Here is a 25,820-nt window from a genome sequence, read left to right on the forward strand (position 1 = left end):
TAAGATTCATCTTTAGGCAGCGTTGCTCAATAAGATGATTTTAGAAAATTATGAATAATCATAAGAGGGAATAAGAAAGATCTAGTCCTTTAATCTTCGCTGTGGCATTTAAGGGCTCCTGGGAAACACAAATAAGCATGGAAATAGGTTTCCATTGTTTTACATGGAATGGATGTGAGAAAAGGTCACTTGGGAGTTGCAGAAAATCAGGCACTGTGTTAACAGTGCCCTAGGACATATATTCCGTGTCTGTGGCTCCCAGTACCCACAGTCCTTCAATCCCCAAGGTGGGTTTATGGGAAATAATGTAGAACCATTTCCCATAGCAATTAATTTTGAGTTGAGTAGTTCCTTTTTAGAAAAAAAAGATAAAAGTCTCAGCTAATTCCCTAATTCTTCACTGTACTATATTAGCATTCCAGAAAGACTGAATTAGTGTGCTGGGGTTTACCTCAATCAATTGTGTTGGTGAGTTCATTTATCTTCAGTGACTTTGCTTTGGAAGAAAGGTATTGAATGAACTTCCTCACAGAGCAAAGTCTTCTATTTATGTAGAAAAAGGGCATTTGCTTGGGAAGCAACAAGGCAACATTTCCTCATTCACTATCGTTTGCTTCATATGCTGACCTCGACTCTCTTTATGAAGGAGGATAACTAGAGGCCTCATTTAAATCACACATATATTGTGAGTACCATTTTTTAGTGGCAAATCATCTCTTATGAATTGTCTGAGAATCATGAGGCTCCCATGAAATAATGGTGCCTTGTTTTCATTACTACTTAACGTTGAAAAAGACTCCTCCTGGAAGATTAAGGAATCCACCGAAGACACGTCCTTCAGCACGAGAAACATGGCAGCCAGCACTTGGTCAGTGTATGGCTTGCCTCACCCTGAACTGCAGCCCCTTAGGAATCTCATCTGTGCCAACACACCTTCTTGGCCACTAACAGGTTGGACGCCCGTTGTGTTTGGAGTAGTAGGGGTGGTTCCCTGCATCATTTATGTAGTTTTCTTTTCCTTTGTGTTTTAAATTTATAATTTCTTTTGAAATATGAAGTCTTCATAGCATGTCCTAAGGAAGGGAGAAGAAGCAAGGCTTTTTAACTCTGGTTTCTAGAGAGAGAGAGAGAGACACAGACAGAGAGACAGAGAGACTTTATTACCAAGAGTTTAAGAAACTAGCTTTTACCAGCATGTTAAAGTTTCTGTTATCTCTGGGCCTTGATCCTGGCTTTCAGGTCCAACTACTGTTCAGTTGCCCAGAGGGTCGGGGAAAGAATCCTCTTCCTTGAACAGTTTTGGTATCTGTTTCTAAGAGAAGTCAACAATGTGAGTCCTACCTTTAGAGAAGAATGAGGTAGCCACTCTCTTGACTGTGGTTTTCCAGGGAAGGAGGAAGAGAGTGTGTTTCTTTTATGACATTTCGCTCCTTGAGGTCAGAGTACTCTCTTGTAGTTCAAAGCAAATCAGGTAAAAATACCATTTTTGGATTTCAGGAATAATTTATAATGGGTAAATCCATGTTAGAGGAGAAGGGCATGAAAGCATGGGTGCAAATTCTGGCTCTGCTTCTAACAAACAGATACATCACGCAAGCTGCTTCACCGGTCTGAGGCTCAGTTGGCCTAACAGCAAAACAAGAACAATAATACCTGGGGTTCATGGGGGTTTTGCCTGGGTTAAATGCGATGGCATGTGTAAAGGCCCTGACATTCTTATAGACAAGAGGGAAATATGGGACATGACAAAAGAATTTGGTGGACTGGAAACTGAACAACTAAGACTTCCTGTGACCTCCCAATGGGCTCTGTCTTTGGCCCTCTCCTGCTCAACGTATAGCAATGCTTTCATTTATGCTCTGGAAAACGTTTTTTAGAAATCTCATTTGTGGATGCTACAAATTGAGAGAGATGAGCATCAAATGCAAAACAACCACGCACACACACAAACCCCCCAACAAAACAAAGTAAACTAACAAACCCAAAGTAAAAATCCTTAGAAAGTCAATTCTAACAAAATGAATTTTAAAGTCCAGGCTGCCTATGTAGCAGCAGGTGTTTAAAAAAAAAAGGAGGAGGAGCAAGGAACGAGGGATAGTAAGGGATAGTAAAGAAAGAGAAGGAGCCAGGGAAGGAGTTCACAGATCTGTGATGAGAGCTGGAAACATCAAATGTACTCACGCAAGGTACCAAGAGAAGTAGGGTACCTAAAGCAAGGGAGGTGATAGTTGTCTATTCCACACAGAACAAAACCATCAATTCTGAATATCTCTTTTCAAAAGGAATAGAGACATCAATACAGCAACCAGAGGAAGACGTTTCTATATCATGTCCTATAAGGAACTCAGAATGTTCAGCTCGGGAAAAAAAAAGGCTTGGGGGCTTTCATACTTGCTTTCAGATATGGGAAGGGCCCCATGGTGCTAGACAAGTGAGGCCAACTCTAGATGTCTCCACACACAGAACCAGGACCAGTTAAGGAGTTGAAAGCAAAGCTCACAAAAGGTGCACACCGAGATGCCAAGGGGCCCTGACGTCTTGGTGCTTCTCAGAGGCCATAGGGCTCCTGGGCAGAGTGTTATCATCAAGGTTCAAGCACCAGACAGAGGCGGGGCCAGAGGAACTCAAGCTGTCCTTTTACTCTTAGAAATCCAGGGCTCTCATTGACTGCGGTGTTGCTCACGGTTTCCCCCCTGCCCCGAGGAAAAGTTTTCCAAAGGGAAGTGCTTTTAGTGAAATACAATGTTTTTATTATTATTATTATTTAATCTCTGAGTCCTGGGCAAACACTGTTTTCAATCCCCAGCATCACACCATGGAAAGGGCCCTGGATTTGGAGACCGACTAATTTGGGTTAAACTCCAGCTCTAAAGTTTACCTGCTTCTTGACTTTAGGTAAGTTACTTGACTTTTCTGAGCCTCATTTTCTTCACCTGGCAATATTAACACTTAATTTAATGGTTGTTGGGAAGATTACATAAGATACTATCTCACTGATTCTAAGACGCATGTTTTTCACATTTTAATAGCTCTGAAACCAAGATGTCTTTTAACATTGATGGTGTGCTACAGTTTAACTGGGAATATTTTTTTTCTTCCATTGTGGCACATAAAGTAATGGGGGTTTTACAAAAATCAACTGCAACTTATATTCAAAGGAATATGCTAACATATATTAAACACTTAGCGTGATGACTGGCACACAATGAGTGCTTAATACAGTGTTAATTTCATTCTTCCTTTTCTAGACAACTGCTTCATAACCTCTTGAGGAACAGGAGGTCCTCAAGAATTAATTATTGGAACTGGCCTACAGAATCTTAATATGGAAAATTAATGAGAAGGTTCACACCAGATCCTATAGAGGGTTACTTCTATTCTACACACACACACACACACACACACACACACACACACACCCATTCTTTCTCACCCCATTTCCTTGTCATATAAACTTTCGGTAATTTTCCAACTGTACCTGCTCAGTTTATTTTGGTTCAAACATTTATCGAGCACAAGGCTAAATGTTTTCACCTGCTTTATCTTAGAAGAGAGGATATTCTTGCTGTCACCAACAGTCTACCCCCATCTCCCAAACCAATCACCTGCCACAGAATGTCTTTGTCAAATTTAATATCCTTCAGATCTGACTTCTTTCCTTTTCTGGTGCATCAATTCAATATGCTTTCCTTTGTCATAAGATGCATATAATAAACCCAGCGCTGCACAGATACATCAGTCAGGGAAATTTTTGCTTGACCGGGCTGGTCCTGAGCATAATCATCAGAGAGGTTTTTGGTAGTCAAATACTGTGGTCGTAAGCATGGATTTTTTCCCCCCAAGTTAAGAACATTATCTAATCCTTTATAAGATGTTATCAAATGTATTGTCTCACTATGATTTTGTGTTTGTGAGCTACCTAGGCTAATTACATATTACACAAAATTCAGTTCTTTAGAGCTGCCTTACATTTAACTACTTAATGGCTTATATCATCTCATCTTACAGCAATATTAGGAATTCATTTGCCAGCTCTTTCTCTCTAATCCAACCTCTGGATGGTGGATTGTAGCTTAGGACCCTCACCAGAAGACATGCAGCGGCAATGCTGAGTTTCATTTTTGTTGGTTCAGTCAGTTAGCTATTAGTCAATGTTTACTGAAAGTCTACTATACACTCATCGCTGTGCTAGGTTCTGGGACTAACTAGAAAGATAAAAGCTGGACCTTCAAGTTATCCATCTTCTGGGCCAGGCATGGAATGGAAGCCAGATTGATCCAGGGCCCTCTTAAGTGTCTGACATTTAACTGACTAACCTATGGTCTCCATTCCTTCTGCAAGTGTAAAGACATAACATACTGAGTTATCACAGCCAGTAGCGGCTACTCTCAGATACCTGCACCCTGATACTCCCACCAATGGCGTTGTCTGCTCACCAGAAGCCAGTCTGTTTGTTCCCAAGGCCATTTATGTTCATCCTTCCTATCACCGAAATTATAGAATTGTTTTTGGCCACGCCCATGGTAAGCCAAAGTTCCCAGGCCAGGGACTGAACCCATGCCACAGCAGTAACCAGAGCCTCAGCAATGAGAACGCTGAATCCTTTACCCACTAAGCTACCAAGGAAGTCCTGTCATTACACAATTGAACTGAAGTTACATAAAGTAACGAAATATGAGTGCAAAAGAGAGAAGTTGTTTCTTCGAGCTCTAAGTTGAATGTTTGGAAAAGGCACATTAAAGGTGAGTTCCTGAAAAACATACTGTAAATTTAGGCATGGAAGAGTCAACTGTAAAACATCATTAAATCTGGAAAAATCTGACTGCCTCACAAAGTGTGTTTAAGATCTTGCTCCACTTTAGAGAAACGGAGACAAATGATTTTGAAATCCTTGGAGGTGTGACTTATACAAGAAATAGGGTTCAGAGCACTAATGGGAGGTCTTAAATTCAAAAGAGGCCTTAGCCCAACATCAAAAACTTGAGGGATGTTCTGAGTTGAAATAAAGGCTTAAAGAATGATTCCATCATTTCGTATGATTCTCGGTTTAACTAACTTGTTCAGCTAAACCACCAACTATTAACTGAATAAGGTATAAGAATTTCTACTGTTGTTAACATAATAATCTGTTAAGAGCTACAATATAGGAGTTCCCGTCATGGCACAGTGGTTAACGAATCCGACTAGGAACCATGAGGTTGCGGGTTCGGTCCCTGCCCTTGCTCAGTGGGTTAACGATCCCGAGTTGCCGTGAGCTGTGGTGTAGGTTGCAGACGCGGCTCGGATCCCGCGTTGCTGTGGCTCTGGCGTAGGCCGGTGGCTACAGCTCTGATTCGACCCCTAGTCTGGGAACCTCCATATGCCGCGGGAGCAGCCCAAGAAATAGCAAAAAGACCAAAAAAAAAAAAAAAAAAGAGCTACAATATAAGGCAGACAAGACGACTTCTTCCTACGGTAGCAGAGAGGGATTAGGATGGGCTCCACGGTGGAAGTGAGTCCTGAATTGCGTGCCAAAGGATACAGTAGGAGTTCTTAGGGAAATAAGGAAAAGCCAGTCACTGCCCAGGGAAGGGATCAGTATAGTCACTTAAGTCAGTCTCCCATTCGTTTAAAATCAACCCAGAGGCGAGAGAGCATTGGTTTGACTCTTTATTCTCCCATTACTGTGTGTCCCTAAGCAAGCTGTCTGTGCCTCCCTGTCTGCATCTAGAAAGTGAGGACAATTACAGGATGCACCTCCAAGGGCTATTGAGAAAATTTTGGGAGATGACTTTTAAATAATCATACATTAATAAAAACATATGTAAAATTATCTGAAGGCTTTCTGGGAGCAAGGGAACAGGCATGCTGCAAATGGGGGAAATGCTGCATACCTCTTCTAGGGTCTCCTGCCATGAGCATAAGCAGTAGAACTTCAAGAGAAGGAAAGGTGTGGTGTGAGCCTCAGGGGCTGGGAACCAGTCTGCTCTTTTCCTTTTTTTTTTCTTTAAAGTGTTTGGCTGCACCCATGGCATGTGGAAATTCCAGGGCCAGGGATCGAACCAGAGCCCTTGCAGAGACAATGCCAAGTAGTTATGCTGTAGGCCACAAGGGAAGTCCCAGTCTGCTCTTGAGATGGGCAAGCCAAGTGGGAAAGCAGAAGCTCTTGACAATCAGCTCTCAAATTCACACATCACAGCTCATCAACCACTTCCAATTAGCTCATTCAGTTCTCCCAACAAACCCATCATTTTACAGGTGAAGGAATTGGATCACATAGAAGGAAGTTATGTATCTCATTCAAGGCTATATAGATGATTAACAGAGATGATAAAGCAGAACCCTGGTCACTTTATTCCAAAATATGTGTACTTCCCAACACCCTCAGACTGCCTTTCTCCTGGGCTGTTTAGTTCACAAACCCTGGGCTGCTGTGTCTTGTATTTGTTTGTCTGTTAAAACTTTTCACTGGATGGGATGCAGCAACTAATAGCTAAAATGAGGGTTGGAGATTATCAGGGATTTCAATTATCCTGCCTATCTCTGACCTCCATTACCAGGGATAATCAGAAGCTAGCTCTAGCAATTTTCTGAAACTTTCATTAATTTTAAGTAAATTTATACAATGTCATTTCCCCTCTTTATCCAAATTAAAATGTCCTTGTCTTTTCAGTTTCTCATTGCAGGCCAATCCCTTGTATGTCTTAGAGACAGTCTGTTGTTTTTCTCTGGATCCTTTGTATTTCTGCTTTGTTTTCTTTGAAATGAAAGGACCCAATGCCGAATTCTCATTTTTAAGGTGAAGTCATAACATCAACGTATATCATTAAAATGTTTTATTATAATTACAGAAATAGTCAATGCCAAATTATGTGCACTATATTATTTTCTGCATTATTCTTTATCCCATTCTCAAAGTTAATACAGCCTATTATATCTCATTCATTCTTCTGACTGCTGCTGCACAGCGAGCAGATGTCTCCATTGAGCAATCCACAATGAATCCGAGATCTTTTTCCTGAGCACTTACAAGTAGAGTAATTCAGAGCCCATCAGTGAGTATGAGCTCTTTCAATTGTTCCTTCCAGTGTACATTAGCTTGCACTTGTCTACATAAAATTTCAAAGAATCATAGATATTAGAGATGGAAAAAACCAGTTAGTTTATCAAGCTTGCCCACTCTGCCAACAAAAGCAAGCAAAGGAAATCATTCCATAAGTTCATGCTATTTTAATGATGCTTATTAATAATAATTACAATTACTGTTTCTATTACATGGTTTCTTTCATCCTAAAATCAGTAGAGATGATGCTTTTTTGTTAAAGCAACATTTCTTTTCCAAAAGGGAACCAGGGTTCAGACAGCAATGTTACCACACCCAAAGCCAATCCAATGAAGCCAAGAATTCAGTACAATTCAGTCCAGTAAACATGTCTGAGACTTGTAAGGCAGGGACCCTGTTGAGGGACACACAGGTGGAGCAGCTAAAGCCCTGCCCTCTTGCTTATTACCTATTAAGGGATTTGTGATAGTGAACACATATAGCTATTAGGATCATTTCAAGCAAAGTACAAGATGGAATTTCCTTGTGGTGGAGCAGGCTAAGGATCTGGTGTTGCCACAGCTGTGGTGCAGGTCACTGCTGTGGTGCAGGTTCGATCCCTGACCCAGGAACTTATACATGCCAAGGGGGTGGCCAAAAAGAAAGAAAGAAAAGAAAAGTACAAGATAACATGGACACCTGTTACAAGATAACATGGATCTGGAGAGATTTCTTAGGCTCCAGAAATTAAAGAGTTTGTGAGGAAGGTGATATTTGAGCCAGGCTTTAAAGAGAGGATGAGCATAAAGTCCACTGACAGAGCTTGGGAAATAGGGGACTTGAGAAAAGAACCAAAACAAAACAATAGATCTTAGCTGGGTTCCTCATAGAGAAGAACATGGACATTCTCACTACTTGACCTCTTTAAACAGGGTTAGGAAACTTTAATTTAATTAACCACCTGAAATAATGATTAGAACTCACAGACTACCAATCATGACTATACTTACAGAGACGGGACAGAATGTTTTGAATTAGGACTGTCTCAAAAAAAATTCAGTAAGACTCAGATTGTACATAAGGAAAACTGGGGAGTTCCCGTTGTGGCTCAGTGGTTAACGAATCTGACTAGGAACCATGAGGTTGCGGGTTCGATCCCTGGCCTTGCTCAGTGGGTTAACAATCCGGCGTTGCCGTGAGCTGTGGTGTAGGTCACAGACATGGCTCGGATCCTGTGTTGCTGTGGCTCTGGCATAGGCCGGTGGTTACAGCTCCCATTAGACCCCTAGCCTGGGAACCTCCATAGGCCACGGGAGCAGCCCAAGAAATGGCAAAAAGACAAAAAAAAAAAAAAAGAATAGATATTTCTCCACTTTTAGTCAGAGAACCTAGCTTTGAAAAAACTATTATCTGTCAATACATTACCACAGTTGTTAGCTACTTTATAGCACCCTGTATAAAACACATGGTGTGAAGGAAAAGAAAACTAAAGAAGGCTTCTAGTATTTGTCCCATCAAGGACCATTAGGAATGTCATCTCCACCATGAAGCTTTCCCATGTTCCTTCCATCACTATTCTCTTCACCCCTAAATTAATGTTCTCTCTCTTGACTCCCAGTTCTTTAATCCATTGCTATATGCTTCTTCTTCTTCTTCTTTTATTTTTTCTTTTTGCCACACCATGGCATGCAGAGGTTCCTGGGCCAGGGATTGAACCCAAGACACAGCAGTGACAATGCCAAGTCCTTAATCTTTAGGCCATCAGAGAACTCCACTATGTGCTTTATAATTAGTTTTGTGAGCATCTATCTCCTTCCACCAGAATGAAAGCACCTAAAGGTAGGGATTCAGCCTTACTCACCTTGCATTTCCACAATACCAAGTCTATTTTTCATTGCTTGACACAAAATAGACATTCAACATGTGTGTTAAATCATTTCACCAGGTCTAAGAGACCTTATTTTTTTTGCTTTTTAGGGCTGCACCCATGGCGTATGGAAATTCCCAGGCTAGGGGTCGAATCGGAGCCTACGCCACAGCCACAGCAACTCAGGGTCTGAGCCGCATCTATGACCTACACTACAGCTCACAGCTACACCAGATCCCCGACCCACTGAGCGAGGCCAGGGATTGAATACACATCCTCATACTAGGATACTAGTCGGATTTGTTTCCGCTGTGCCACAATGGGAACTCCCTTGACCCATTTTAATTATTAAAATTCTTTTCCCTTTGTACCTTTTCCAAAATGCGGCCTTGCTATCTAATCATGACACTCGGATTTGGATGCAGCAGAAGCGTGTGCACAGCCACCACTATCTATTCTCCATCTAATGAGCATGTATCTCTGGTAATAAACGGCAGAATTATTGCCCTGAAGAAGACCTGAATCTTGACTCAGTCATAAGCACATTCATCAACTCTGTGACTTCAGAAAACTTTGGAGTCAGACCAACCTAAGCTCAGAGAGACTCACACACAAGCTCTGACTGCCACTTACTAGTTGTATGACTTTGGGCAAGTTAAACTCTCTAGACCTCAGTTTCCTCAACTATGAGATGAAGACATTAACAGCACCTATCACGGTTTGTTTATTTATTTATTTAGCTTTTTAAATTTATTTTTAAAAATTTTATTGAGGTAGAGTTGATCCACAATATATTAATTTCTGCTATTCAGCAAAGTGATTCAGTTATACATATATACATATCAGTTCCCATATAGGTTATCACAGAGTATTGAGTAGAGTTCCCTGTGCTACAAGCAGGTCCCCATTGACCACCGATTCCAGACACAACGAGAGTGCATACGTATCAATCTTGGGTTACATATGACAACACAAGGAAGGGTTTAGGTCAGTGGTTTGCACATAGCAAGTACTCAATTAAATATTATTATTGTATCTTCATTCATAAAGTAAAAACTAACACCTGAAACATAAACTATTGTACCTCTACCTCAATAAAAATAAATAAAATAGAAACAATAATACAAGCACTGCAGGATTGTAACAAGGTAAAAATGACAAGCAAAATGCCCCCCACATTGTTTCGTCAATGTTTCCTCCCTTCCCATGTGCTGGGATAAAGGCCGCAACTGACTGAGCTTCTATTACATTCCAGGTTATGTGTGCCACTTTAAATGTATTATACCATCTAATTTAATTCATATAATGAGCTATTGAAATAATAATCATTATCCCTATTTTACAGATGAGTAAATTGTGTTTCAGAGAGAATAACTAACCAGCCCAAGGTCACATCACTAGTTCATGACAGATTGTCCCAGAAACTAAAGATAAGAGGGATCAAATACAGAACAGAGAAATAGAGGGAGAAAAAACAGGAAGAAAATATAGACAGAAACTCCCTAAGAAACTTTGGATTCCTATTTATTCTTACCTTGGGCCCCATTTCTAGGATTTTCTTGCTTTTTAAACTAGCCTCCGGGATCTGTGTCAATATAATCTCACTTTCACTATTCACCTACTTCTGTTTTTAATAAATATGTGAAATGATGTCACTCATCTAAGAACTAACTCTAAGACACCCCCCTCTCGCAATTTCTTTCCTGGTAATAAATATGCTATTTGTTCTCACAGACTTTTTTTTTATTATCTCACTTATACTAATCATCATCCATGAAACATTTTAATTTTTAATAATCTAGTTATCTTTAATTTCCTAGGCTTCCACAATGGACTCATAAAAGATAAGTCAACTACATTTGTTGCCAGCTACATGGAAGGGAAGATGGACTTCCTTAGTTCCTACTAAAGGGCAAGCCAGTCTCATGCTGAGCTACAACCCCGTTCCCACCCACCTCCCTCTGCCACTGCATCCTGGACTAGAGGTGCACTTCTGATCCTTGGGTAACACCACTCATAGGCTGGTTAGAGTCGCACTGAAAAGATGAGTTGGATTCTTTTTTAAACCAGAATTAGGGAATTCTGAGAGAACGAAGCAATTAACAGAGAACACTACAAATGAAAGGATAAAAAGACGGAAGCCATGAAGGAAGGAAGATGGGGATCGTGGGGTTCTGGACATGCAGGTCTTGGCAAGTCAAAGAAGCAACAACAAGGTGTAAGCAAAAGCTATGAGATTGAGAGTGGCTCCTCAGAATAAAGCTAGAAGACAAACCAGCAGGTAGCACCCCAAGTAAAGTGAACACACAGGGAGAGGACGGGATTGACAGAAGACAGGGGGTGAGTCCTGAGAGTCTTCGAGTACCTAGAAGACTTCCAGCTCTAATTCAGGTTCCACCTGGGAGCATCCTCACAATGAACGCCTCTTTTCTTGAGGAAATTTAAGGGAGTCTGTTCTTTGCATTCAGAATGACTTTTCTAGAGGGTTCAGAAGTTAAACTCTTGTTTAGATGATGAAAGTTACATTGTATCCTTCCACTCCTTGGTTTTGGATGGGTCACAACTGCAGATTCCTGAAAGTCAGTTATTCCCCTTACTGTCCTCTGATTGTCCCAACGTCCCCAAATATCTCTTATTTTCCCTACTCTGAGATAGAAGAAACTTCTCTTCCGCTACTACGTAAATATCAAGACAAACTTCACCAACTCATTTATCATCAGTGATTCTTTGACACAGAAAATAAACCCTTAGGTAAGAGAAGCATAACGTCCAGGAATGGGAAACATGACAAATAAGCTTTAGGGGAGAAAAACTGGACATAAGAAAGGGAGGGAGTTCTCCTGTGGTGTGGCAGGTTAAGGATTTAGCGTCATCACTGAAGTGGCTTGGGTTGCTGCTGTGACGCAGTTTCAATCCCTGGCCCAGACACTTCACATCATGGGCATGCCCCCCTCACCAAAAAAAAAAAAGGAGAAAGAAAAAGGAGGATTTAGGGGTATGAAAACTTCCTTATGGATGTATAATTTCTTCTTTGCAGAGAGGGAAAAGAGTGACTACCCTAATATAAGAAATTTTCTTTTTTTAATGTGGGACATGAGTTTGTATAACTTAAGATTTTTACCTGTCATTCTTTTTGTATTTAGTTAAATGTATTAATGAGTATATTTTGATGTAAACTGTTTATTTCAAGCAACAATATTGGTTACTCACCAGCTCTGTTTTCACCCTATGCTAGGCTTTAGGGGTTTAAAAACCAAAGACAGCCCCACTCCTTGATGGGGCCACAGCTCAGAGTGGGAGGCAGGTAATTCCAGTGCAGCATGATAAGGGCCACATAAGTGCATGCCCAACCCCAGAGCGGTGGGGCAGAGATAGGGTGGTTTGGGTCTAAGAAGCTTTCCAGAAGAAATGCCTAGGATGAGTCTTAAAGGAGCGCAGGAGTCGGCTTGGAAAAAAACCAGGCAGAAGAATGTTCCATGCAGAGGTAGCAGCCTGGGCACTGGCACAGGAGTTAAAACCCTGCGTACTTTAGAGTACAGTTGCCTCAAACTGCCCAGGATACCATGGATTTCTCTACCATAAATCACCAATCTAGGTAGCCTTAGAACAAGTACACCTTCCACCTGTATTCAAGAAGTCCCTTGTCAGAGTTCTTGTCATGGCTCAGCAGAAATGAATCTGACTAGCACCCATGAGGATGCAGGTTCAATCCCAGGCCTCGCTCAGTGGGTTAAGGATCCAGCATTCCCGTGACCCGTGGTGTAGGTCGCAGATCTGCCTCAGAAGCAGCAGCTACAACTCCAATTTGACCCCTAGCCTTGGAACCTCCATATTTAGTGGGTGAAGCCCTAAAAAAGACCAAAACAAAACAAAATAAAACAAAAAACAAAAGCAAAAAGTCCCTTGTCCACACACCCTCCACAAAATTTTCCTCCTCAAACATATACTAACTACACAAGGATAACAGACGGTCCAATACATTGAATAGAGGCAAGATAAAGCTACCTCAAGATTCACAAGTTTTGGAGTTCCCGTCGTGGCGCAGTGGTTAACGAATCCGACTAGGAACCACGAGGTTGCGGGTTCGGTCCGTGCCCTTGCTCAGTGGGTTGACGATCCGGCGTTGCCGTGAGCTATGGTGTAGGTTGCAGACGTGGCTCGGATCCTGCGTTGCTGTGGCTCTGGCGTAGGCCGCTGGCTACAGCTCGATTCAACCCCCAGCCTGGGAACCTCCACATACTGAGGAAGCGGCCCAGGGAAATAGCAAAAAGACAAAAAAAAAAAAAAAAAAGATTCACAAGTTTCTCTTCTGAGCAAATGATGGCTTGGTTTCTTTCAACCACCATTACTGTTAATTTTGAGTTTTTGTATTTATTTTTCAAGAAAAAGAGTGAGTACGGTTTTCATGGAAATCACTAAAGCTCTCCAAAACTTTAGAGGCATTTTGAACCTTGAATAGCATAAAAATGCTTTTGATATTTCTATCATTAAAAACTAGATTGACAACAATAATATATAGAATATGCTTTTCTTTTCCATCATAGTTTAACATTTATCAATAACGGAGTTCCCGCTGTGGCTCAGTGGTTAACGAATCCAACTAGGAACCATGAGGTTTCGGGTTCCATCCCTGGCCTCGCTTAGTGGGTTGAGGATCCAGCATTGCCATAAGCTGTGGTGTAGGTCAAAGACACGGCTCGGATCTGGCGTTGCCATGGCTCTGGCGTAGGCTGGCAGCAACAGATCCGATTCGACCCCTAGCCTGGGAACCTCCATATGCCATGGATGTGGCCCTAAAAAGACAAAAAAAAAAAATTATCAATAACCAAACAGTTCACATATTTCTACAGAGTATAGTCTTACATTCTTTTTTTTTGGTCTTTTTTTTTTGGCTTTTTTGCCATTTCTTGGGCCGCTCCTGCGGCATATGGAGGTTCCCAGACTAGGGGTTGAATTGGAGCTGTAGCTAGCGGCCTACGCCAGAGCCACAGCAACGCAGGATCCGAGCCACGTCTGCAACCTACACCACAGCTCACGGCAACGCCGGATCGTCAACCCACTGAGCAAGGGCAGGGACCGAACCCGCAACCTCATGGTTCCTAGTCGGATTCATTAACCACTGCGCCACGACGGGAACTCCCAGTCTTACATTCTAAAAAGCTTGCTGGTACACTATTTCACAAACCTATTCCTGTTTTTCCATCTTTAAAGTCAATAATGCATTTCTCTTATGATTCTACTTCTAAGGACTGTTATAAGGGAGAGCAAGATAGCCAATGTTAGAAATTTTAAGCAACCAAGAATAAAGAAATAATATAGAATACATAATATGTGGTTTTCAAAATTCCCTTCCCTGGTTAGAAGGTAATTATACTTTACATACTATTTTTTTCCAGATAGAAATAAAACCAATTCAGAAAGAGTCAGTGGTTTGTTAATTGTCAAAACAGCCTTGAAATAGTCCCCTCTTGCTACAAGGAAGATGATATTTTCTAAAACATGGCAGAAGAACTTACTCTGGGGTTCTAAAAATTGCATGTAAAATTCTAAAATTATATCTTTTCAAAGGTTTAACCAACTTCAAATGAATAATTCTTGGAATTACTCAGAGAAAATATGATTAATAAAAACGTCATTCACTTTCAACCCTCTTTGTCCCACTCTTGGCCACATTTCAGAAACAATTTATTATTCACATCCTAAATGTATTTTATATATAAAAGATATATACTCCACATGCATTTATTTATTTATCATCATATTAGCAAGTCTTCAGCAAGATCCTTCAGGAGTTGCATATCATAAAGATTGTCAATAGTCCTGTCATGCCCAAAAGCATAGGGTTAAACACACGGCTTGTATCAGAAGCATTATAATTGCTGAAACTGGTCCCTTGCATCCTCAAAACAATATGGAAGCATAAGGCAAAAAGGAACAGCACAATTTCTACGAAAAAGCAGTGAGAATGGTGAAGCTGAGAGATATACCCAGTGCCCGTCCATTTTAAATCCGTACTTATTATACAGGAAGACATGCATTCAAAACAGCCTATTCTTTTGAAAATGGTTCTTAAGTCTCCTTGCACATGTGCCTGCATGCTGACTGGCAAATTCTCCTAAAATCCGTAAGGTGAAATCCCACTTTTTCCTAGTGTGCTTTTCACTTCAAAACGTCAACACAGTTTGGATGTGTAGGAATGAATCCTATATATCCACCAAACTCACAACATTTCCCCTTTGCTAACTGTACTTCTTGAATAGGGCCTTGTGTAAGGTGACCAAACGGCCAGATTCATGGAAGATCCTATTTATAGAATCGGAGAAATACTGAATGACGGAGCTGGAAGGAAACTTGGAGAAGATTTACCCCAATCCTTTCATTCTAAAAGAGGTCCAGAGAAGTAGAATGGGAAGTCCCAGGTCACAGATTGGCAAAACCAAAGCCAGAGACTGGTCCAATGTACTTTGCAAAAAAACGTGTAACTGTTAAATTAGAATCCGGGGGGGGGGGGGTCCTTCTCTTTTGAACAACATTCTTAATCTGAGTCTTTAAAAGAGGGGCCCAAACTAATGCCCCGCCAACACAGTTCCTTTGACCTGAATATCATGGTGATTGCTGCACTCCTTTGTTTCTCATCTCATGAAAAGATTTAGTCTAACAGGAAGATTTAATCAGCTAGCCATCTTGTCCCTTATCTTCTTGTGAGTCCTTGGCTAAGTCACATAACCTTACTCAAATATAACAGAAGGATAACAGTATCACTTAACTAAACACTATTATTTAACTATACGAGAGGGCTAAGCAAATACCGCTTTAAAGTGCACTAAAATGTCAAGACAAAAAAATGTAGAAAATTTCCAATTTATATCTTTTTTTTTTTTTTCTTTTTTGGCTACCCCATAGCATATGGAGTTCCTGGGCCAGGGATCGAATACGAGCTGGAGCCGCAACCTGTGCCACAGCTGCTGCAACACCACGGGATCCTTAACCCAGTGCAGTGGGCCAAGGATGGAACCAGCACCTCCACAAACTGAATCATTAACCCACTGAGTCACAGTGGGAACTCCCCCATTTTACATCTTATATGTATGTCTCTTGGAGGGAAAGACACACAATTTCCTTCAATGAAACTACATGCAAAAGCAGTATTTATAACCAAGGGGTTTTGGAAATGTCTTGCATGTTGTTTTGGTTTCACCCTCAGTAGCACTGAGGCTCTAGCACTTTTATTTATACAAGTACCCACACGCTATGTACCTTTTTAAATGTCATCACAGACTTCATCTTTATTCCCCCAGAGTTAAGGACGGCCTGGAGCACTGCTGTCTGGCTCCCCAGTTCTGTTAAATCCTTCCCCCCAACCAGACCCTTGTTTTATTCATTTCTGAATTCCCCACTCAGATTACTCCTCTCTTTGGACTACTCTTCCAAGGCAACCCAGACAGCCTCCCCCAGAGGCAGCTCCCCAGTGAGTAACACAGGGGGTAAGGGGGTGGGGGAAGGGATCAAAGGCTTGCAAATGAAGTCATGCAGCTCACAGGAGAAGGCAAAGGCCACAGGTGCCAAACGCAGCCAGCGCCGGAAAGGGTAGTTGCTACGATGTGAGTCTGCTACCACACTGTGTAACAACGCTGAGTACATAGAAATGACTCTTACTTTGCTCATCACACGACCCGTGTGGGTTCCCAAAGTATAGGCACCAAACCTATGATTTATGTGTGGGTGGGCATATCTGTCTTCCTTTTAAACTACCATATTAATCTTTAAAAAAGATGGATTGACAACAATGAAGACAACACTTCTGAGTACTAGGGAAAGGCAGGATGTAGGAAGTGTCCACGCATTAACACAATCTGCCTGCAAGGAAAGGACTGGCATTGCAACCATATATCCTCTCCAAAAAAAGACCGTAAACGGGGTGGGGAAGGTGTTCCTACCTTTGACCTCATAAAATCAGTATGATGTTAATAAGAGGGGACCCACTGCAGAGGCTTTTAAAATGTTTTCCCGTTATAGGTACTTGTCCTTGTTGGTAGGGATGGGAAGGCCCTTTCAGTACACTATTGATTTTGGAATTCCAAGATAACAGTAATTATGGTGGAGTATCCTGCAGCTAAGTGTTTAGCATCAACTGGAAGAACTACGGAAGAAGGACAGTGAGACAAGAGCCTCGTTAACCACACGTACCCTCTGATGCCCGTTAGGGTTCAACAAGCGCATGGAGACTGTAGCTAATGTGAACCACCCACATAATGACTGTTATATAGGCTGGTTCACCATGAGTGTGAAGTTATTTAACAGCCCAAGTGTAAAGGGTGAGCAGACGTTATTTGCATCTCTGTTGTACTGTGTGGAGAAGCGGCGGGGAGGGGAATTTCTGCTGTCTTTGGAAGCACTGGACTCTGTGTGAGTAAGAATGCTACCAGCAGGATGGAAGTTGGCCAGGGCACGAACTCAGTCACAAAGACAAAAGGACAGTGAGCTTATGCCTAGTTAGAAACTTCAGGTCAATGACTTAGACAACTTTATGCCCTGCGCTGTAGTATCTGCATGTTATTCAATGTGTATTATTAATATGATAATTACTAATTTATTTATGTGGTTAATGTTTTTTTGGTTTGGGGTTTTGTTTTTTGCTTTTTAGGGCTGCACCGGCAGCATATGGAAGTTCGCAGGCTAGGGGTTGAATCAGAGCTACAGCTGCCGGCCTGTACCACAGCCACAGCCAGATCCAAGCGAAGTCTTTGACATATACCATAGCTCGCAGCAATGCTGGATCCTTAACCCACTGAGCTGGGCGCCAGGAATTGAACCCCTGGACTCATGGATAGTAGTTGGGTTTGTCTCCACTGAGCCACAAGGGGAACTCCCTACAAGGTTAATGTTGATCATACCACCAAGACTGCCAGCTCTTTGAGAGTAGGGCTATATCTGCCTTGTTCCTTCCTAGATCCTCAGTGCTCAGCAGGGTACCTGGTACATAGCAAGTGCCCCTAAAACATTGGTTGAATAAACAAATAAATACGTGGATGAGTTCATGCAAAGTCAGGCTGTGACGCACATTAGCCATGTTTGTTCCACGTGCCACAAAGTGGGCTGAGTGTGCAGCTCTAACCCAGCACAGCAAGCAGAACTCCAAAAGCTGCCTATCTTGGGCCGGCCCAATGCCAGAGGGGGCAAAATCAAATGTGGAGGCCAGGTAAGGATGGCTGGCATAACGACTGACCCCCAGGGCCCTCTGAACCCAGGGGGTGGTCCAGATGTGACTACAGCTTCCTTGGGTCCCCTCAGATCATTGCTGATGTTTCCTGGGCTTTAGTGTCCTCCTTGCAAACTTGAGGAATAATCTTTCTTTTCCCTTGCAATTCTGAAATTCTAACCTTTTAGGAAGACAGCTGGCCCCTGAAATCTTGCCAGAGACAAACCATGGTTAAGACCTGCTTACAAAGTAGCAAAAAATGAAGTTTTTACATTTCAAGTTGAGTTCTCTTCCAGTGACATATTATTGGGGCTTGGGGTGGGGGAGGGGCATCCTTGCCAGATCCAGGCCAGTGAATATCTCCCCATATCCTTTCCCACACCCAGAAGTCAGGTTCCCCAGGCCTCCATGGGAAGAGCATAAATATTCTCAACCAGGGCTGGCGCTTTGCTTCAATCTCTAGCTATCACACACAGTCGGTGGGTCTGATAAACATTTGCAGTTAGAATGGAAGGAGGCACAGCCTCCCAGACTTTTCACAATTTTTTTTTTTTTTTGTGGAAGTAACAGAGTCACAGAAAACCTAGGTAAGAAGGTGAAATTCCCCCAGAGAATTCAAAGAGAGCTACACCTGAGAGCCTTGAAACAATCGTTGCAGAAGAACAGAAGAAAGGGAACCCACAGTTCAAGAAAATAAGCAGACATTTTTTTCCTTTAAACAAATCTTTAAAGATGATTATTAGGCACTGATTTTAGTGCTCTATGCCCATCTCTCAAGATGTCACTTTAAAAAGCAAAGGTTTTATCCACAAAACCACCAGTGAGTAAACAGCCTTCACATTCTTACCCTCACACACACAGTAAGATATTTACTCTCTGATAAAACAGCAATTGTAAATAAATCGCATTTAATTTCTAAAAGCCACAATAAAAATCTTTAACCTCCAAGGTAGAGTTTACAGATGTGCCTGCATGCCCTGCCAGCGCCAGAAAACACAAGGTCTCAAATAAACTACTATAACGGGAGGCACATTTTCTCTCTCAAGCATCTTACATTGACCTTCTTTTTTAAAAAGAAAAAAAAATATGTCCAAGGGAGGAGGAAAGGGGAAAACCCAAGCCCTCCCACCCCATTCTCTGTACAAATCGGCCAATAAATCTAACGAAAAGACACAAGAGAAAAGGACAGAAGCCAACAGGTGGAAGAAGGCTTTTTGTTTCCTTAGAAATACTCAGATACTTGATCTGTGTTTCCCGGTCTATTTGTTTCAGGGTGTCTTAATGACGGTTTTATTATCATGATGCTGATGATCAGGAACAATGATAACACTTCTACTTTGTGATTCCACAGCATTTCTAACTGGAAGATTTCTCCACGCGTTTGAGACACCGTGAGCTGCTTCACCAAATCCCAGGGGAGGTACACAGCATCCCCGGTCAGCTCTCTGGATCTTACGGACGGGGAAACTGAGGCACGGGGCATGCCACAACTCCTTCACAGGCTCTACCACCAGAGAAATCCCCGAGACGGGAAAAGTTTCTGGAATGTCTTGCGGCAGAGTTCTCTCGCCCGCCCTCGTTGCCTGCCATGCCGCTCTTCCTCGCAGAGTCTGGGCTCGGGTGATAAGGCTTGAGGTACCTCCCCTTCACAACGAAGCACGCCAGGGCAGGGTGTGGGAAGTCCACACACACACACACACACACACACACACACACGCACACACGCACACTCGCACACACAAAGCTCCGTGCAATCTCTGCAAGCACTCGGCAGAGCCCCAGCCAGCCCTGGCTCAGCCTTGAGAACGCACAGCTCAAGCTTTGCAAGGAGGCCTCCTTAAGCTCCAGGCTGGGGCTGCTCGGATCCAGGGCTCTGCCCTTCTCTCCCTCTCTTTCAGGCTGCTCCCTCTCTCTCTCTCTCTCTTGCTTTTTTCCCCTCTCGCACCCTCCACCCTCACACCCTCCTCCCATCCCTCTCCATCCTCCCCTTCTCCCGCACCAACCCAGAGGCACAGATCGTGTTCCTGGGGTTCCCTAGAAAGAGGGGCCATCCCCAAGCCCTGAGCGCCTGGAGAGACTTCCAGGGGCAAGGCAGGAGCCCAATCGCAGGACCCCAGCGCTCGTCCTGAGCAGCGCAGGAATGAGACCCCCACTTCCAGGCACGGGCGAACCAGCCTGCCACAGAAGAAGGAATTGTTAGGGCTCTTACCTTTTTTATGAGGAGAAATTCTGGAGAATCATTTCAGAAACTGAGGGGGGAAAGTGAATGAAGACAAAAAAGACCCTTTTCCTGCAATCCCTGGCCTCCTGGTATCAAGACACTAGGACAACATCAAAGCAACTTAGGGGGAACACTTTAGGGGCCTATTGTCTGCTCTGGTCTGATCTGTTTTTCTTCTGACTCCCCCTCTTGCTGCGGTGACACTTGGTACGGCCCAGGCATTCATGCCAAGTAGCTTTCACACATGGAAGCTTGTCTCAAGCAATTGCTGACAAGCCACAAACAAGACATTCTCCCTCCCTTCTCTGCGCTCCCCCCACACCTCCCCCCTCCACCTTTTCCTCCCCCCCAACCCTGTCTCCCCTCCTCCTTTCTTCTGAATGCAAACTAAAACTCTCCAGTGACAGGCAGGCTCACAGGCTTGGCCTAGCTGTGCACGCAAACACACACACACACACACACTCAGACACACACACACTCTCTCTCTCTCTCTCTCTCTCTCTCACTCACACGCAAGCAGCTCAGCTAGTTGCTGCTGCACTGGTGGAGTTAAGAGACAGGAAAAAGCCTAGGCTGAGTTGGGGGCAGGGAGAGAAAAAGAGGGAGAGGGGGAGGAGAGCCGCCTCCTGTGTCCTGGTAAAATGGCAGAAGAGAGGTGAGCCCTTTGGAAAAACAGCAGTGGCCACACACGTGTGCACACAGACACACACTGGGAGGCAGTGGGAGCTCCAGGAAGAGTGAAATACATGACTCCACAAAGGAAAAATACACGTCCCCTCTGCTTAAGACTGGGGGAGTCGGGGAGATAAGAGAGTGGGTGGACCCAGAACTGGGGTTTCTGTTGAATGTTTTGGTGGTTTTCTTCTTCACAGTAGAAAAAAAAAATGTGTTCCCTAAGGATTTAGTCTTTCTCCACTGCATAATTGGACCTAGACTTGAGCCACTAGTTAAAATAAAACCAGGAAATGTGAACATGTGCGAGTAAACTTAACTGTGGGTTCAACTTGTACCCAGGATATTTTTAAGTGGAGCTTTTTTTTTTTTTTTTAAGCAGAAACCCTAGAGAGCAGTAGCAAGGAGAGTAGTAACAAGTAGTGTAAACTCTGAGAGCTGTGAAGTGTGATGCTGAAGTTACTGATTGCCAGGCTGCTGGAATTTATGGAGGGTGGGCACAGCGACTTGAAGGGGGGAGGGTGAGTGTCTGTGAGCTGTTTTCTAGGAATGAGGGGGGAATGAGGTTGGAGAATGAATATGGCAAGAAGCAAACAGGAATTTGATTGGTGTGGAGGGAGGAGGAAGGTGGGGGTGTAAAGGAGGGAAGAGAAAGAGAGGAGGAAAAAAAAAAAAAACCCACCGCATTAAAAAGGAAGAAAAAAAAGGAAGCCCAGAGATTGAAACATGCAGAGTAAATGAGATGGCAAAAGAAGGCATAAAATGTGAGCCAAAAGGAGCACAAAAGATGTGCAAATTTGCAGATGGCATGAAATCAGGAGGGCCAGTTGAGATCAAGAAGGACAGAATGATTATGTGACATTCATATTTTCAGCATGTTGTGGAGTCAGGGACCTGACAAGGTCTCCCCTCCCTGGGGCCCACCGGTGACCCCTCTACAAACAGAACCTGAATGGGAGCTCAGCTCCTGACTAGAGCTACCAGATCTGTGTTTTTGTGCAGGAAGGGTGCTTACACTCTAGTCTGCAGAATCTTCCTCTACACAACGCAGATTACGTCCCTCATTCCTTTATAGTGGCGCAACAAGGAATAAATTATGACTTTTTACACTTAATACCAGCTAAATGTCTTGCCACTACCTAAAAGTCACATCAGATACATCTTCATTCCCGCTACTTGGTCCCCTTGGTTTGCTTCCCCATTAGAACTGTCTGTCTTCCCTAGAACTGTCTGTTACGACCCCCATTCATGATGATAAGGCTGATGACAATGATAATAACTCCTTTTGATTGAGTATTTACTTGATTCTTAGCATTTTCTGAGCATTTTATCCTGTGAAGTCCCTTCTATTAAGATCATGCCTATTTACAGATTTACAGATGATTCAAAAAAAAAAAAAAAAAAGGCACAGGGAAGTTAAATAACTTGCTGGAGGTCACGTAGCAAAGGTAGAGATGGAACTGGAAAATAGACTCAGTTCTGTGTGCTTCTGGAACGCCAGCATTTACCCACCACTTTCTGTGCTCTGGATTGAGTAGTGCAGGTTCTCCATGGCTCCCAAATCCACTCAGCCATACAAGCCCAGTGTTTCTTTCTGCACCCCAGAGCTAGGTTTGGATCCTCTCACTTTGAGCCAGGGGACCTTCTGACCTCTCCTTAACAGGCTACTGACTCACAGTCCACTTCTAAGTGGTGGTGACTCACTATATACAATGAGGCCTCCTAGGCAAGAATTGCATAAAGGGTCAACTTGACCTTTAACGACTGCGTGATTTACAGATTACCAGGCAATGGAGAAAGGCAGCTAAGACCAGAAAAGCTTCCCTTCCTTAAAAAAAGTTTACAAAGCAAACTCAAAACACCGACAAGGTGTTCAGGATAATGATGATGATGGCTGACATTTATTAAGCAGGTAGACATTGTAAACAACTGCAAAAGGCATAAACTATTATTGCTCCCATTTTCCAGAGGGAAAAGCTGAGGCCCAGAGGTTCAGCGACATGCTAAGTTTGCTCAGTCAGGAAATGCTGGCTGAGGTACAGTCCCAGGCAGCCTGCCTCTCCAGACACACTCTCACTGCTGCCACGTGAAAAAGAGTGGTTCCGATTATTGGAATGAAATCTAAATGCTCAATGAGAGAAAGAGGAGAGAGGCAACAGTAATCCTCATATTTTCACATGATCTCCATGAGCAGCTATTGAAGAAGAAAGAGTGTACCAGGACCCTCAAATTTCCAATTCTTCCACAATTCCACTTGATAGAGAATGCCCAGCCTCTGGGTCAGAGCGTGTCGGTAGGAACAGCAGGTCAGATTATCTTGCCTCCAGTAGTGATGGCTTCTACCTGCCAACTCCAAAGAGAGAAAAGAGAATCCCAGTGGATAAAATGAACAAGGTCAAGGCATGAGGGTTTCTAAGTTTATTTTGCAAGACTTTGACTGCTAAGCATAGCAGCATAGAAACATAGAGGGTAGAAGAAAATACCCAAGATTCTTGGGCAGAAGATGTGGGTTCTAGCACCCATTCTACCACTCACCAGTGTGTGAACCAGGCCCTTGTGTCTGAGTTTTGTCTCCTCAATTATAAAATGAGCTAATGACATTAGTTCTAGAACTCTCTCCAGGGCTGAAATGCTATCATTCTAATAATTGTCCAGTGGATGAGGAAAAGATTAGCAGCCAAGGCAGCCGATGAGATGAGTGTTTGAGGGCATGTGTGCATGTGGGTGTTGGAGAGGTTGGTGACATAAAAGGATAGGGTAAGCGCTCACTGGCTGGTCTACCCACATTATGGAAGATCACTTCCAAAATACTTTCTACGTAATAGCTATTTTCATTTTATTTTGTTTCACTGCTCAGTTTCCACCAAATGTACGTGCAATGCTAATAACCTTTTTAAAAAAGCAAACCTCTTATAAGGAAAATCAGCCTCTTATACTTCAGTGTGAAATATTTCATTAGACTGCTTTCCTCCAAACACCTAGTTTGAATAGCCCTTTAGAGTAGAGGGTGAAGTCGAAAGACCACGGAGCAGGTAGACAGTTTGTTTTTTTTTTTCATTTTTTGGTGGTGCTCACAGCACATGGAAGTTCCCGGGTTGGGGACCAAACCTACACCGTACACCACAGCAGCAACCCGAGCCACAGCAGTGACAACGCCTGATCTTGAACCTCCTGAGCCACCAGGGAACTCTGATAGTTTTAGAATTTAGAGGACTCTTTGGTGTAAAGCATGCTGGATCTGGTGGTTGCTCAGTACAAGAGAAGATAAAGGGGCCCTAAGAGATGGCATAAACTATAAGAAAGACGAAATACTAAGGGCGAACGGTTTGTTCAAAATTACATCTGGGCAAGCCTGGAATTAAAGGAAGGAGAAGGTCTTTGCTTTATCTTCTTCTTTCCCCCTTTCCCTGCATCCGGCACATACTCATGACAGGTTCCTATGGGGTCATTGTGGGGATTAAGTTCCATCTAAAACATGGTTTTTATGAAGGAAAAATGCTCAGCTTTCCAAACATTCAACTTACAAATTCACCCTAAAAAACCCAGCCCATTCATAATTTGATATATATCTACCTGTATATATTTAACTGTGGGAAAATATGTGAGGGTCAGAAAAGAAGGGGCTTTTCTCTTCCCCACATTTCCCAAAGTCGAATTGTCTGAAATAAAAGAGAGAGTCAAGCAGAAAATCAAGAAACAAGTTTCAAGATTTACCAAAATAAAGCAGCAACTCAGAAAAGTTTAGAACTCACCTATCTGGAATTAGCCACCTCTTCTAATAATAATTTAAATTAGTTATACAAAAATACAGCCACCCCCTCCGCAATGATTAAAAGGTGGAATGAGAGTTCCCACCATGGCTCAGTGGAAACAAATCTGACTAGTATCCATGAGGACGCAGGTTCGATCCCTGGCCTCACTCAGTGGGTTAGGGATCTGGCGTTGCTGTCAGCTGTGGTGTAGGCCACACACTCGGCTCGGTACTGGTGTTGCTGTGGCTGTGGTGGAGGCCAGCAGTTACAGCTCCAATTCTACCCTGAGGCTGGGAACCTCCATATACACCTCTGGTACAGCCCTAAAAAGACAAAAAAAAAAAAGAAAAAAAAGAAAAAGCAGAATGAAATTACTGGGTTCTGGATAAAAAGATCTAAGTTCCTGTATCAATGTGTTTATAAGCTAAATGACCTTGGCTAAGTCTTTTACCCTTTCTGAGCCATCGTTTTATAACATATCACATGATGTCATGAAGTAATGAGAGACTATGTCAATGAGCTTCATAAGGAATAAAGTGCTGTACAAATTTTAGCTGGTACTATGTAATAACATGTAACAAGAGCACTATGTGCCAGGCATGCTCTTTCCATACATCATCTCATTTAATCCTCATAGCTCACCTTATAAGAAGAGTAATGCTACAGGGACACAATATAATGTGATGTTGATGTACTTGAACTAGACATGAACCAACCATGTCCTAGAACCAGACAGACAAGGCACTGATATCTATCCACCTGTATATATTTAACTGTGGGAAAAAAAATGTGGGGGTCAGAAAAGAAGAAGCTTTTCTCTTCCCCACATTTCCCAAAGGTGAACTGCCTGACATAAAAGAGAGAATCAAGCAGAGTTACAAACTCTTGCCAGGCTGAAATTTTGGACAAATTACCTTTCTGAGTTTCGATTGCTTCATTTGTAAACGAGGCTATTAATAGCACCTTCCTCATAGGATTATTTTGAGGATGAAATAATGAATGCATGTGACATAATTAGCACAGTGCCCAGCACATAAAAAGTAATCAACAAATGTTAGATGTTATATTTGTTCTCATTTTACAGACTT

At 42.7% G+C, this 25,820-nt stretch overlaps 1 protein-coding gene across 6 annotated transcripts in view; it reads right to left on the reverse strand.

Annotated features, from left to right (window-relative positions):
• BCL9 (BCL9 transcription coactivator) overlaps nt 1–20,497 on the reverse strand; it is an 88,586-nt gene extending 68,089 nt beyond the window's left edge. For 3 of the 6 annotated variants that reach the window (XM_047784840.1, XM_047784844.1, XM_047784841.1), the window contains exon 1: nt 20,297–20,497. The gene's annotated coding sequence lies outside the window, so the exon portion shown is untranslated. The remainder of the gene's footprint in view (nt 1–20,296) is intronic. The other 3 variants (XM_047784845.1, XM_047784846.1, XM_047784847.1) reach the window with 2 other exon arrangements.
• Nucleotides 20,498–25,820: the final 5,323 nt, after the last annotated feature.

Source organism: Phacochoerus africanus, chromosome 6, assembly GCF_016906955.1.
Source record: "Phacochoerus africanus isolate WHEZ1 chromosome 6, ROS_Pafr_v1, whole genome shotgun sequence".
Lineage (NCBI taxonomy): Eukaryota > Metazoa > Chordata > Mammalia > Artiodactyla > Suidae > Phacochoerus > Phacochoerus africanus.